This window comes from Rutilus rutilus, assembly GCF_951802725.1.
Source record: "Rutilus rutilus genome assembly, chromosome: 13".
In the NCBI taxonomy this organism is placed as follows: domain Eukaryota; kingdom Metazoa; phylum Chordata; class Actinopteri; order Cypriniformes; family Leuciscidae; genus Rutilus; species Rutilus rutilus.
In genome coordinates, this window is record NC_140218.1 from 31,397,614 (window position 1) to 31,414,129 (window position 16,516).

The 16,516-nt window shown below is 38.5% G+C and overlaps 1 protein-coding gene across 1 annotated transcript in view; it reads right to left on the reverse strand.

Moving 5' to 3' along the window:
- Positions 1-16,297, reverse strand: part of frmd4bb (FERM domain containing 4Bb) — a 67,008-nt gene extending 50,711 nt beyond the window's left edge. The window contains exon 1 of the mRNA XM_084427476.1: positions 16,007-16,297. The gene's annotated coding sequence lies outside the window, so the exon portion shown is untranslated. The remainder of the gene's footprint in view (positions 1-16,006) is intronic.
- Positions 16,298-16,516: the final 219 nt, after the last annotated feature.

Sequence of the window (16,516 nt, forward strand, 5' to 3'; positions counted from 1 at the left end):
GTCCATCAACTGTTTGGTTACCGACATTTCTCAAAATATATTCTTTTGTGTTCAGCAGAAAAAAGAAATTCATACAGGTTTGAAACAACTTGAGGGTGAGTAAATGATGACCGTATTTTAATTTTTGGGCGAACTATCCCTTTAAGTGCGTATCATATGCACGCGAAAACTGCGTTTCATAAGAACTACAAATACAATTCGTGGTATTCGAACTTTCATGAGATCGGGCTGAGCAAACACATTTACGTTGTGGCAACGTCTGCGCGAAATTCAACAACTGAGAGACGACATTCTGACAATACATTTTTTTATGCTAGATATCCCCCATTTAGCATGTTATGTTTTGAGGTTAATTTTTAATTAGATGTTTGATAATTATAGCCTATACTTTTTAAATATTGTTTATCCTTATTATTATTTAATGGGCCTAACCGTAAATTAGAAACAAAACACCTAAGTGTACACTTAGAAGAGTAAAAATGACAGAAGGTTACGTTAATTCAACTTTATTAAAACTGCATGGCAATCAATTTGCACTTCCAAAAGTCATACATTTGTGGGGAAAAAAAACGAAATACACGATTATACAAATTTATTTTAAGTATAATAAAATAAAACATAAAAAGCAAAGGCAGATCAGAACATTTAATGAACAAAACCGGGTTCTGTACATGGCAGACAGGGGAGCGTAACGTTAGTCGAAAGCCGGGCGATAAAGGAGGATCCATCCACAAATCCAGAGTAGCAAAACTAAATAGCAGACAAATCAAAGGAAAAACTAAACGTGTGCAAGCGGTTACTGAACATTTTTTTCTCTGTGAGTTTTCAAAAAAAGAAATAAACATTAACGTGCACCAAGTCTATGCGCTTAAGTTGCGGTCTGTTTGGTTTCCATGGTGACGCGTCTAGCTTGTTACGTGACACACCGCAGCCACAACAGCGCTGAATGAATGATGATCTGCTTTTATGTCATTTTTCCTTTTTTACATTTGCTAGCTATGGCATGAAATATCTGATATTCCGATTGTCAAATATATGCAATGCAATATATATAACGCAAAGTATTGCAAGAAAAAGGCTAAATGAATGCGATCTTTAGACAATTTTTTAAATACTCGACGGGCCGGATTAAACAGCCTAACGGGCCGTATGTGGCCCGCGGGCCGTAGTTTGCCCACCCCTGCTCTAAAACCTCTAAAACTACTCACATATTGTAGATATTGGCCATACAGTGCAAAATATCTGGTCAAAATGGACGATTAAGCTAATAATGCTAATTATGCAAATTGTGCAAATTGCTCAACATATGCAAATTAGCATCCGGCAGTTTCTGTATGCTGGGGACCCATACTTCACATTTCTGCAAAAAAACGTTGGTGTACTCAACATTTCCGGGTTCACCTAGTTGGCTACTAGACTATGTCAATTGCGTGAGTCTCAAGCTGAACGCATAGAGTTGGCAGCCCTGCTTTTAGAAGGGGGATAAATCGTCGGCAGCGTTCCTCCTTCCGCCATGCTTCTTCTCCATGTGAGGATTGTTTACATTAGACTAGAGTGCGCACTGCGCCGCATGCACACAGTGCTTCATGTGGGGATTGTTTACATCAGAGTGCGCACGTGTTTTGCGCAGCATACGCAGTGTTTTTTTAAGCGGTTGATGGAAAATAAGCTAATGCGTGTTCTAAAAATCTAAATTCTGATCTATTATTTTTCACGGTATTTTGAAGTGCCCGCGATAACAATATCGTGCATATTCATTACCGCGATTTATCGCATTACCGAATACCGGCACATGTCTAAAAGTAACCACATCATGTACTAAACACAAAAGAGTTACTATATCTATCTATGTATATGGATGGGGAATTGCAAGAAATGTCACGATTCTGATTCCGATTAATGATTGTGGCTCATTAACAATTCCACTACTTATACTTATAGTTCTTAACTAAACTATATACTAAACTAAAATACTAAACAAAAACTATGCTATTTTTACATATAACATTAACGTTTTTATTTTATTATTATTTGACTTTTATTACATTTTTATTTTATTTTATGTAGTTATTTCAACTTTATCTAAATTTTTTATTAAAACAGGAAATATAAAAATCAAATATTAATAAAAATGATGATACTATCTCAATAACACAGGTACTTATTGAATCACTAATAGAAGCGAACATCATACAAAAACGTGCTTCCTGCAGTTTAAAAATATACCTGACCCTAGAGATCATTCCAGCTTTTCACGGGTGGTTTTTCCAGGCCATGAACTCAAAGCAGAGACGCACGTGCTGACGGGCCGTTTCAAGGGTTATCAAGACCCTGCTTTGAAACAAAGCAAAACTTTCCTTCTGGCCAAAATAATGTCTTCCTGTCAGTCTACATCCCTGTAAACATTCCCATTCATGCAGGATACTCTCTCTCTCAAACAGTCAAGTCCTTGTCACACACATTTACTGCAACTCATGTTTACCGCAATACCAATTCTGAAGAGGATCTCTCTCACAGAGCTGCAGTTGTGTTAAATCCTCTCTGTCGTGTGCGTGTGCGTGTGTGTGTGTGTGTGTGTGTGTCCACAAAGATATTTTGCAATATTTGAAATCCATTTTTTGGTCCCCATGACAGCTTATAAATCATACTAAGTGATGTTTTTTGAAAATGTAAAAATGCAGATAGTTTTGTGTGATGGGTTTAGGGGACTCGTTTAGGAGTTAGTCAGAGGAGAGAATATACAGTTTGGACAGTTGAAAAATCATTATGCCTATGGAGAGTCCCCGTAAACCATAAGTGTGTGTGTGTGTGCGTGCACGCAACACTCTACGCAAACCTTGGCAATAGTATCGCCATTGGCTTTAATTTTTTTTAGATTACTTGCCAGAATATGATGTATGAATGAAAATGTATGAATGCATATTTGTCATTTTAGCAGAACTTAGAACTGGTGATGGTGCTTGAGACATTGTTGGTCATTCAGTGTTTCTGAAAAAAAAAAAAAAAAAAAACTAACAGTAATACTGATTTGATAATAATACTACTACTAATTCTATTCATACTACTACTAACTAATAACGGTTTCACTTTATTTTGATGGTCCCTTTAACATATTCTGTTGACTATAAGTAACGTTTCACCCACTACATAAGAAAACCGCAGTGGCTTCTGCTAGTTTTTAAAGGCTGAACTACGTTCTGCTCTTAACTGTTTAATGTTAGACTCTCTCTCTCTGCTAAGTGGCGGCGAGGAGTCGGGCGCCTTCACACTAGAGTTTTAACGGTGCGTCAAATACGCCGCACATTGAGATGAACTGGAATAGTATGAAACTCTCAAATGCTCAGTCAGAGTGTGTAAAATATATCTGTGCTTACTGCTAATCTTAACTTTACTTAGCCTCTAACTCAAACACTGGCGAGTGAAATCTAAAAATGTATTAGCCAATGGCTAATGACAGACATTATTTAGTCAACTAGCATGTGTGTGTGTGTGTGTCACTCCTTTCTCTTCAGCCTCTCTCTCTCTCTCTCTCTCTCTCTCTCTCTCTCTCTCCTCTCTCTCTCTCTCTCTCTCTCTCTCTCTCTCTCTCTCTCTCTCTCTCTCTCTCTCTCTCTCTCTCTCTCTCTCTCACTCTCTCTCTCTCTCTCTCTCTCTCTCTCTCTCCTCTCTCTCTCTCTCTCTCTCTCTCTCTCTCTCTCTCTCTCTCTCTCTCTCTCTCTCTCTCTCTCATCTCAGCTGATATTGCACCTCTTTACCTTCCTCAGGTGCTCAGTTATGACCCTGATCCTCCATTCAGTGATGGATACATTTCACACCTGTAATACCAGCCTAAACACTCTAGACTGTGGATGGTGTGAAGAATTTCGCTGGATCTTAATTCAATTCAATAATCAATTGATGTCGGAATTGATACGGGGGAAAAACGACTACATCCTTACTGCTCGTATCCCTGTGTATCAAGTGCTGAGGAAGATCCAGAGCTGAAATTTAGACAATGGCCGTTTCATTTTCGACAAGCCCTGTAAGCAGTAGACCAATCACAACAGACTGGACCATCTGACCAATCAGAGCAGAGTAGACCAATCACAACAGACTGGACCATCTGACCAATCAGAGCAGAGTAGACCAATCACAACAGACTGTTTAATTAATAGTATTTTTAAAGATTAATTTAAAGTGAGCATTAGATGACGGCACATGTAATATAAATGTAAAAGGAACGATGAGCATGAGCAAATGAGCATTGAAATGAGCATGCACAATTATACATCCAATATCTACCAATACTTTAAAAAAAAATCTTAAAGTACGAAAAGTGGAATAAGATAGCCAAAGATCACGTCACCACTACACCAAGGCTCAAAATGACTCTGACTCTGGATGAAGTGAAAAAAAAACCTTAATAGTTTCCACCAAAATACCAAATCAGTTATTCTTGAGGATTGCTATAAAATCATAATAGCATTATATCATCTTCAAACAGTTAAGTAAGCTTTCAGAATTTTTATTCAATTTTGAATACCAAGTTAACACTGTTTTACCATAGTAAGTGGAAATTTCCACAGTAATTTAGCATCTCAAACGTCTTGCATGGTTAAACTAAAATTAGTGATGGAGCTGATGATGTGTTTCAGTAGCTGGTTTCGCATCAGAGCAGAACTGCTCCACAGCAGCATCAGAGAGAAACTGCACTAGTTCTGCAGCTGGACTGCAGTCTCCCCTGTCCCGGCCGAGGGCGAGAAGAGAAGCTGTCTCTGTACACGTGTCTGAGCTGCTACACAAACATGCATCTAATAACATTCATCTGCTCTGCGCTCAGTCCTAGTGCTCAAGCTTTTCACGGGTTTGAATATTTGCGGCTGACATTTAGAAAGTTAATGTGCTTCGAAACCTAGTGAGCCCTAGTGACTACCTACATAACATTTGTAGGACTGCAGGTGCAACCCTTGTGGGAAAAGAACACTTAGCATACTTATAAAAAGAGCACTTATTACAAAAATAATATACTTTACAACAATATACTTAAGTGCGAACTGAATGTAATGTTCTTAAACAATGAAATGCATGTTAACTGGATTAACTGAAAATAGATTATACAGTCCTATAGTTTAAATTTATATTAAATGCAATTAGCTGAACTTAAGAGCGTTTGTGTCCCACTTAAGTAAGACTTAAGTGTATCTTTATATGTAATTTTATAATTATTTCTATTTTCTTCTGAAACATGGTTAAAGGGTACTGCCAAATGACAAGCATTTATTGTAAACTAAAATATGTTTTAATGTAATTTCTCTTCAAACTTGTATGTAATGTATTTAAATATATTTGCAATTATTACACATTAAATTAACTTTATATGCAATATTGAATGACACACTATAGGTAATTAAGTAATTAAGCTTTAGTATGTTAGTAAACATCTGAATAAGTTGACTTCATTAAAGCACGAAAAACTATTATGAAAACATAATGATTTTAAATGTACTTTAAAGTAAAACTTTAAACTTTAAAAGTGTACTTAAGTGTGTTATAGTCATGAAATGTTCTCTCTTTAAATACATGTAAGTGGCCTTTTATTTCATAAAAATGTTATAAACTGCAGTTATTTACAAGTATGCTTTTAGGATTTGAAGTGCACATTCAATACAATTGATACAAGGGAAAGGATGTTAAAAACGGCTTATGATGCCTGCCGTTCATCTCAAGCCCATCATGAACGATCCCACAGAAAGTGTGGCTCACTGAAGAAGACTGCTACTACTTCAATAATCCATGTTTTTTTCCACCTGGCAGATGATTCAACGGCAAATAAATAAATCCCATAGACGTACACTGAGCGAGGAACCCGAGCCATATCTACAGACCAAAATATCACAGAGACTTGGGGGAGAGCCAGTAAACAACAGCCTAGCAACTGCCCACAACACCCTAGCAACCACATAGCAATGCACTGGTGACCACCCACAACATTGTGACAGTGATTTTGGTACAGGCAAACAAAAATCTAGGTATATGTTACAAGAAGCTTAAATATCAAGACCTATCCAGATAATTATGGATCCTGCACTTTTCAAATCACCCACCTACGTGGTTTGATTTAATGTCAGTGTAGACAGCTGGCCATGCAGGCAGGAGACGTCAAGTCAGTTCATTATACATTGACACGGAGCCAGTGCTTTGAGAGGATTTCTTTCTGGCACACTGCTGGTGTTGTGGTGTGGCTACAGGCACTGAGTTATAACATCCCTTGAGAGGCTGTGCAGGGGTTAAGTGGCTCAATCAAGGGCGCAACAGATGTACTTTTCAGCAGGACTCTTTGAACTTGCACGTTTAATATTTCATTATTGCAATGGGCCACCGTGCCATTGTTCGGGAATAAAGGCAGCAGCACCCCTGGAAATATGCCAAAACACTGCACTGCCGCTACATCTATGAAACCTGTGATTGGTGGATGAATGTATAAGTTTGTAGTACTGATTTTACAGCATTATATAGCCTATTTCAGTATTAGCATTAGTTAATCACATAATTCTCTATAGGGCACAGCTGATTAGTTCCTGCTATAGCCAATGAAATCGCTGCTCAACCTTCAAATACTTGGTTAGCATTTGCTTAGCAGCGCAGCGCACTTTCAGAAACCCTCTGAGGGGGTATTGTAATGTGTATGCTCTGTTTTGGTTTAGATTCATTGTGTTTTGGTTCTGGTTTCCCTGTTCTTGTTTCCCTGTGTTCACTGTCATTGCAAGTTGACCTAGTTTCCTAGTGTGTGCCAGTTTGTTCCCTTAGGTACTGATTACGTATCACCTGTTGTTCATTTAGCTACCTCATTATCTCTTCTTGTGCATTTAAGTCCTTAGTTTTCTCCAGTGTTTAGTCTTGCGATAATGTTGCATGTTCAGTTAGTGTTTATTATTCTGTTCCTGTATTCTCCTGAGAATCAGTAAATAAAAAAATAAAAAAATTATACATACTGTCTTCAGATGAAGTGGCTCTGATTGACTCCAAATAAATCTCAGCTGTTTATATTGGTTGCTGCTAATCCAAGATCCATGGGCCACAAAAAGCGTATGAAGTATCAAGAGAATCTTGTTGTTTAAAGGTATAGCTCAGGCAAGGGCTACAAAAACATTTCCAAGATATTAGTAATACCATGGGTCTCACCTCGCAACATGACATCATGACTTTGCGTAAACATACACGCCACTTTCTAGTCAAGTGGCGTGTTATCTATACGCATTTTGAGCTATCCGCGTGTATGTCCACGCCGTCATCTTCCACGTGTATGTCTACGCCGTTAAATGTCAGAGTGATTCCGCGTGTATGTCTACGCCATTAAATGTCCGAGCGAAACGAGGCAAAATGTATATCTACATCTGGGGAGCGATATTTTTTTGACTAGGATGGTAGGGGAAGACTCATAAATGGTATTAACCCCAGTGACGGGTAGGTTTAGGGACGGGGTTGGGGTAGGTCATATTTATACAGTAATGTAAGGTTAAGTCAACGGCGTTGATAAACACACTGAAAAGCGATTATGCGTGTTGATAGCACGCCAAAAATGGAAATACGAATTGGCGTGTCATACATACGCCATTTCATGAGATCAGTCTGCACCTCAGAGTGAACCTGATTACACCAATTACAACATGTTTCTGGATCTTTGTTGATCCTGGAACAACATTCCAATCAACCAAACAGATTTGAGGGACAAGTTTACAGTTTATGTCAAGTTTTGTCTTACAACCAGGGTTCAGTGCTTCTACATCAGTGTTATTCACCTATCATTTCCCTCTGGTTTTAGGGATAACGTATGGGTAGGGGTTAGGTTATAGGGGTAGGGATAGGGTTCAAACTAAATTTTCAGACAGGAATCTTGTTCCAGGATCAACAAAATTTGTTGACTCAGGAACATGTCTTAAGGTGATGATACACAGGGCAACTTTTTGAGCAATGTTGCCATCAACGGGTAACCAGATGAGACACAGGGCCCACGACCGATCTAAATTATCCAGATATAAATTTATTGCCCATTTTCAATGGGAAAGTGCCCAAGCAACAATCGCTCGGCAAGATTGCCCAGCAACATTTCTCAAAAAGTTGCCCTGTGTATCATCACCTTGGCAGTCATCAACAAGTAGAGAAAGTTTGGCACAACAGTGTCATTATCAAGAACAGGGCGTCCCTCCAAAATTGACAAGAATACAAAGTGAAAACTGGTCAGGAAGGCTGCAAAGAGGCCGACAGCAACATTAAAAGAGTTGCAGATTTTTCTGGCAAGCACTGATTGTGACAGCTCTCTTCATTCTCCATCTATCTAAGCTATTGGGCAGGGTGGCAAGACTCAAGCCTTTTGTGACTAAATAAAACATCCAAGCACAGAACCTTCTGGCATCTGCTAGAAAATGAAGAGAACTTTCACCTTTCAGCATGACAATGATCCAAAACAAGCATCTAAATCCACAAAAGAATGGCATTAGCAAAGAAGGATGAATGTTTTGGAACAGAGCCCAGGCCTGAATCTGTGAGGGACCTGAAGAGCGCCGGGCCCAGGAGATGCTCTCGCAGTTTAACAGGTCTGAAACGTTTTTGCAAAGAAGAGTGAGAAAATATTCCCAAGTCAAAATGTGCCAAGCTGAATAAAATCAAAGCTGTTTTTTTTTCCTCTCTGAAATGTACAACTTTTGTTTTCAGATTATATTCACTGTAGATCTGAGAGGTAAAATGGGATCACTAGGGAATCCAAAATTGTTGGCTAATCTGAGAAATGAATACTTTTCCTGTTTTCCACATGCAAACACATTTTTGCCGGTTTTCCACTGCATGGTACGGCTCGGTACGGCTCGCTTTGGCGCTTTTTCACTGCATGGTACGGCTTGCCTAAATAGTACAACCTCAGTTGAGGTTCCAAGCGTGCCGTACCAATAGTAAAATGTGACGTGTAAAAACTGCAAATCACTGATTGGTCAGAGAGAATCGTCACTACCAGCATCATTGGATTTGCGACACGAGACACCAAACAGCCACGCAGTATCATTTGTTCGCACAATTTTTTTAAACGACTTGCTTAAAAAAATAAAAAAAAACTTGAAATGGCTGAATCGTGGTGAGCGTTCAATAGACGAGGTGCAGATGTTCCTCTTGTTGGTAGCCGAGGAGCGGATCCAGCGAGAGGGCGACCAGGATGGGGCGACCAGGAATTAAAAAGTTTTTCAGCAACTATAACGATCAGTCTATAATCCCACCCACTTTGAAGCGGTATTAAACTGCAGTGGAAAAGCAAACCAAGCCAAAGCGAGCCGAGCCGAATCCTACCATGCAGTGGAAAAGCGCCATTTGTTTAAGTTCAACTCAAGACAGTACTCAACTCAACTCATGATGTCTTAAAGTTTCTATGCCATGGACTTCACAAACTTTTTTATCATCAAGCATTTAGTTGCCCCTCTGAAGCGTTTATTGCTTCAGTATCAGCACTTTTAGACATGGCTTTGTTTCCTGGCGGACTGTTAAAGATCATCTCACACTAGGCTTCTGGAAAAACTGTAGAAGTCAGCCAATCAGATTCAGACGTTTGTCTTCGCGAAAGTGTTTCTTGTGCCATATGCATCAGATGTTCAGTGTGTGGGCGTGATGTCTGAGGCCGAGACTATAATCATTGTGGTGACAAGAACGTTACTGAAAGGATAAAAAACATGCAGCTGGAGCCTGAAACACGCCTTCGCTGGTCCTGTGTGTTTTGCACGTCATGCCCATCAGCCTCCCAAAGAGAAGCACGTGGAGGTGAGCGCAGCTGATCGTAGGACAGGCCTAAATGCGGACCCACTCACAAACCCAGATAGCATGATCATATACTGTAACGCTAGCCGAAGGACGCCAGGAAGGGAGAAAACAGACTCTGCATTCATTTTACTACAGTTAAAGTCCACTGTACAGGTCCTCATTCAGATATGGGAGGGTAGGCCACTGTCTTTGGTCGATATCATGTCACAGGATCCAGCTCTAGACTGATTACACACACCTCTTACACACACACACACACACACACACACACACACACTGTCCCGCCGGCAGCTCATATCCTATGGGTGATTAGAGTTGTGTGTCTGTCTGCCAGCTGCTTGGGCAAGAGATTACATATGTTTGCAGCCCTCGGGGACTTCAATAAATCCACCTGCAGCTCATAGTCTAAACAGTAGCTGTTAGACATGTAGTTCATTCTGTATTCTGAAGGTCAGTGGTGCTACTACAATCAGTTAAAACCAGCAAACTCAGATCCGATGGCCAGATGTTTCTTCAAAACACCATCCTTCTCTTCTGAGGTCATCCACGATTGTGAGAACTTGGTCAGTTTGTTATTCACATGGGAACTGGGAACAAAATGCTTTGATTTCAATTGATGTAGGCTCTGTTAAATGGTGATTATCATGTAGGTAATATAAAATATATATATAAAAAAGTTATAAATTATATTTTCCATACAAAAAATGAAGCCTTTTTTAACGCCATTAAATTTGTTTTGCAATAGTTTCATTATCATTATTCACATTTCCCTCCAAAGTTGTAAATACTGTAATGCAAATAATCTCATTGTCATTACAACATAAAAATATCCTTAATTGTCAAGAAACTATGGTGTCACAATGCAATCTTGTGTCTTTTATTCTCCTGCTTTGTTCTATTCATCAAAGAATCCATAAAAATATTAATTAGCAAAACTAATTTCAACATTGATAATAATCAGAAATGTTTCTTGAGCATCAAATCATCATATTAGAATGATTTCTGAAGGATCATGTGACACTGAAGACTGGAGTAATGATGCTGAAAATTCAGCTATGATCACAGGAATAACTTACTTTTTATAATATATTCACAGTTATTTTAAATTTGTAATAATATTTCACATTATTATTGTTTGTACTGTATTTCTGATTTAACATTTTTTTTACTTCTTTCAAAAACATAAAAAATCGTACAGATCCCAAACTCTTGACCGGTAGAGTATGTCATACCAAACCTGAATCAGTCAACTTACAGCAACTTCAACCAGTTTTGTGAACTGGATCAACAGACTGACTGTAAAGAACTGACTCAAAATCATGTTCAAATTCATATGGGTAACAATATTTTTAAGACTAAACAATGCCGGACTTTTCATTTGTAGGTCAACAATTCCTTTCATGGTCCTTTGTTTTCTTTGTGTATAATATAACTTGTTTGTTTCTAACTTGTAGTTTGGTGAAAATACTTCCTCCCCTGTGTGTTGAATCTGCCTTTCTTGAGGATTATCAGTGGAGATACTGTACCTGCCAGCTATGAAGCTCAGAGGCATCAAACAGCCAGTTAACAAGAGAAGAGTTGAGAGAAGCAGAGCTTTCAAGAAGCTTTCATAAGATGGAAAAGAGAAATGACACTGAACTAAAAATAGCTAAGCTCAGACACCAGGTCATCTAGCTAAAGTTGTACATAAAAGCACCTTGAACGTAATCTGTGCGAAACGTTTTACACAAAGTAATGTGCTACTAGTGAAAAGGATGTGATAATGTACTGTCATGGAAAACCACTGTCACTTCCACTGACTTGCTGTTATCATCAGAGGGCCAACCAATGCAGAAACAATGAGCGATATGTCTTCTTAATTAGCGTTTAAAGTGCCCGTATTATGGATTTTTTTTAAATGACCTTTCATGCAGTGTGTAATGTAGCTGTATGTGAATGTAAACAGTCTGCAAAGTTGTAAAGCTGAAAGTGCTTCATAAATAAAGTTAGTTTATCTCAAAAGAAAGAGTTGACTCTGAACCGCTCAAACGAGTCGTTTTGAGTTCAAATCTATTTTCATTTACATTTGCACAATGCCCGCCTACATTTCGCGTGGACAGGACATCTTGCTGTAGCTCGTTCATGTGGATATCATGTCGTCAAGACGCTGTGCTCTCCGCCGGAAAAGTAAATTCGGTTTATTTTCACATCCGAAGTATGAGGCTGTGAAGAATCAGTGGTTAAAATTCATCTTTACCACGAAACCACAGCAGTGTAATCCCAAACTTTTGCTGTGTTCCTTTCATTTTACTGAAGACTGCTTCTCAAATCTAGGAGTTCAATGCAGGATTTGCAAAACACTTGCTCTAGAAAGATGGGTCAGTAGTACCCAGTTAATTTGGACCAATTTGCTCCTCAGAATCACAACCTATAAGTATGACTGATGTATATATATATATTTTCTACCGGTGTTCAAAATACTTAGTTTTGTGTTTTATATTGTGTACATTTTTATTTGTTTTACTGAAATACTTCAGTTGTGGACCACTATTACCTAAAACTGTGTCTATTAATGCAGAGTGTCTGTCATTCTCACTACTTTGGGTAAAGATAAAGGATGGAGCAAGATTTGTTTTACCAACGTTTTACATCAGTCATCCACGCTAGAGCTCGGCTAACGTACAGTATGCGCCATTATGATACAGTTCCTGCATGAGCACCGCAATAAATTAGAAATATACACATGGGTTTGTTGATAGACACACTGTACTCTTGTTAATGCTGATGGTGAGGAATTACAGTTGCAACATCTCATAATGTACCTCAAACTGAGTAGTGTATCACTGAGAAACGTCCTGCTCGAGTCGTCTTGCGATGGAGGTTCGGGTTGAATAATTAATTCTTCCAACGTCTCATCATCGGACTCGCGCTCAGATTGATATGGTAAATTCAACATCATTGTTCGTAACTGTCTTTAGTTTACAGTGTCCAGTCGCTGAGCTGTAGGAAGCCTCCGGATGGAGCTGGCGTTCAGTTATGGCAATGGCCGTTTTTGTTTTCGACACGCACGCTGTACGCGGTAAAACAATCACAACACACTGAGCTGTCTGGCCAATCAGAGCAGAGTAGCTCGCGGAAAGGAGGGATTTAAAGAGACTGATTCATCCATTGAGTCGTTTGAGAATCATTGAAAAATGTGGTGATGTGCAAATGTATTATGAGAAAATGAAACCGTTTTTTGACATTTGATGCATGTAAACATGTTGTAGAAGTTTAGAATAGACTTTAAAATAGCGTAATAGGGGCACTTTAAAATTAGCTGATGTCTGTTTGTGACAGGACTTTCCTGAACATGAGTTCCTGCAGTTGCTTCTCACAGAAAAGACGGTGGAAGATGCTGGCAGCTTATTTCCACTTCCAAAGACTGTCCTTTAACTACCAGTTCCTGTTTACAAGGCTGACAGGCTAGCTGTACATCAAAGAGTCTTTTCCTGAGAGAGATAAGAGGAAAACAAAAAAGCAATAAAAACATGTGAAGGGGCTCGAATGAGATTCGAATGAGAATTTTTGTTTATGTTCAGTTTTAAGGTCGTCAAAATGCTACTGAATTCCTAAAAGTTAACTTTTTTAACTGCTTTATATTTACAGCCATCCGATTACATGAAAACAGACATAAAATATTGATGACATCATGTTGCACTCACGGGCGTATCCAAGTTGTTGTCCAATAAAATACTTTCTTGAACGAGAACGTCTCCTCCCGATAACAATGGCTGCCTCTGACTGGCATCAGCAAACCATGGATCATAGCTGTGATTTAAACTAAAGTGTGTTGGCTATTTAAAAAAGCGAGGGATGAGGCCAAACTTAAAACCCTCATTAGGTTTGTGCAATGCTATTGGTACAGCTGTTAGTTTTACAGTCAATGTTTGTTGTATTTGCCAAATTCTAATTGAACACACTTTAACAGCATGATTTCAAATGTATGCTTTTAGTAAGCATAAACCCTTTTTGGAGCACATACAGCATGGCATGCAAATACAGGGATGCAAATATTCCTTCAGCTGCATGACCTTATTTTACTTTCAGGTAAAACTTCGAATATGAATGAGCTGGAGTCCTGCAAACATCAGTGCCCTGTCTGCTCCCCCAAAAATATCTCAAAATCCTGAAGCCAATAAACAAAAATTGGTAGTAAAATAGAAAAAGGTAAAGAAAGTGTATAGACTGTACAGCAACAGTACACTGCAAAAGCAACCTTAGAAATAACAAGACCGCCAATGGTTTTATTGTATTAGCTTCTAAAAGTAAGAGTTCACAAACTATGGAAGCTTGTTTCTGCCAAGGAATTAAACAATTTAAAAGATAATTGTGACTTTTTATCTTGCAATGCTGACTTTATAATTGCTATTCTGACTTCTTTTCTCAGAATTGTGAGATATAAACTTGCTATTGCGAGTTATAAAGTCCAATTCTGAGGTAAAAAAGACTGACTTTTTTTCTCAGAATTGCGAGTTTTTATCTCAAAATTCTGACTTCATAACTTGCACTTTTGCAAGATGTAAATTCAGAGAAAAAAAAGTCAAAAATGTGAGATAAAAAGTCACAACTACATTTTTTACTTTTTATTCAGTGGCGGAAACAATCTTCCATAAACAAACAAACAAGCAAACAAAAAAACAATACAGGCTCATTGGTGAAACGTGCCTCTACCGGCAAAACTCCAAAAATGCCGAACCAATACAGTACATTCAATTGCAGTTTCCAGCTGAAATGAACACTATGGCACAAAACTGCCAAATTTTATTCCAGTTTACACAAATTATGAATACATGGGCAGATTATCCATTTATGATCTTCTTATTTTCATTGGTTAATTGCACAATACTACGTTATCATTTTGCAATATTTATAAACTAATAAATTTTGATGTATGAGTCACATAACCAGCTCCATATGTTGGGCTGGTTATGTTGGGCTAGTAAACTTGATCGGTAGCTCACCTGGTAGCACTTGCAATGTGGACAGGTACGAATCCAGTGAAACACGAGTCATGATAAATGAGCTCACAGGCTTGCAGAAACAAGCTAAAATGGCATGCTGGCTTTCATCAAATGCGTTTTTATCTCACGTTTGGTTTTGTTAACACTGTGTAGTGTAGGGTTTAGTTTAAGTGGTACATTATTTTCAAAAGCAATAGAGCATTAACCTCTTGGTGCCACTCACTGGAGATTTCATTTCCAAACTGCCCTGACACGTACAACAAGCAGTGTAATAAAACATTGCCAGATCCACGTTCATCTGTTTCAGATAAAACTGAACGTGCGTTTATAGTGCCAGTCACTCATTAGACATATTACTTCAAAAGTGTTGAGAAACGTGCAAGTAGCAAAATAATTTAATTTGGCAGAAATGTCACCAGAGGCATGCCTTTCCAATGAGAAATTAATTTACTAAACTTGCACCAAGCATTATTGTGTCACGAACAGAATTTAAAAACACCATGATATAGATGATTATCAACAAATAACAAGCTCAATTTCAGTCAATTCAAAGCTATCGGGCATATCAGCAACAGACACACATATCTTTGATTGCAGTTTAAGTGATTTGATTGTAGTGTAATATAATATAAATCACACTCTTGCCTATTGCACAAGTAGAAACCATATAAATGTGCATTTATATTTATTTAATGATATTTGTAAAAAAATATATAATGACATTATCTCATGTCATTTATGTCCTCATCAAAGAGGAAATATAAATTTTGCAATCCTCTATGTCTGTGATGTCTATCTTCAGAAATGACTAGAAAAGCACTGGACACATTGACCAAGAGCTTGTGAAAGCCTGGCTGCCTGCCTACATTGTCAATATAATGTAGAAATTGTACCTCACAGTTCACAAAGATGCTTCAACAGGATAGTGGCCATATGAGATTCATTATTCTTCTCTTATCAATGCTGAGATGAATGGTCAATTACAGATCCCACCTTTCTATTGCCTTTAAAATAAAATTAAAATAAACATATATGCTGGCTCAAAATCACTGTCATTTTGCAGAATAAATGCGAAAATCTGCGTAAACCCTCTTAATTTAGAAATATCAAACGAGCAATGTCCGGTTAATCCATCGTGTTTCACGTGCTCTGATGCAGCCTGTTGTCAAAGCCGAGTAACAGACGAAAAAGCGACAAATAATACAAAAGCGACTCATTTGAGCGATACATGAGCGAATAAATCTTACCTCGGTCTATAAGGGCGTTTCCGTTCAGTTCACACGCTCGCTGTCGGGTGTACCGCCGCACATCTGCTTCTTTCCCTCATCAGTTCGTTCAGTGATCAGACACTCACCACGCCTTCCCTTCACCGGCTACAAAGACACGGGCCGGGGCCATGCCGTTATCTGCGCGCACACGGGCCAGCGCGCGCACACGCTCGCTCATACCCACGGTAGTGTCAAGTGTGTGTGTGTGTGTGTGTGTGAGAGAGACATACATACAGCTTCCGCTGCACTGACAATACGTATTATCGCTATATCATGCTGCAGGGAATTTGAATACATTCAATGTTCATTAATCATAGCCTATTGTTATAGCAGTTAGGCTAATAATTGATAATTAATGCAAAAAATCATTTAGCCTAAATTCAATGACTCGATTCGACGATTCGTACTAGGCTATTAGTGCTATAAAAGTGACGGTTGCTCGACGAAATTTCTAGGGTAAAACCCAGAATCCGCATGTTTGGGAGTTTC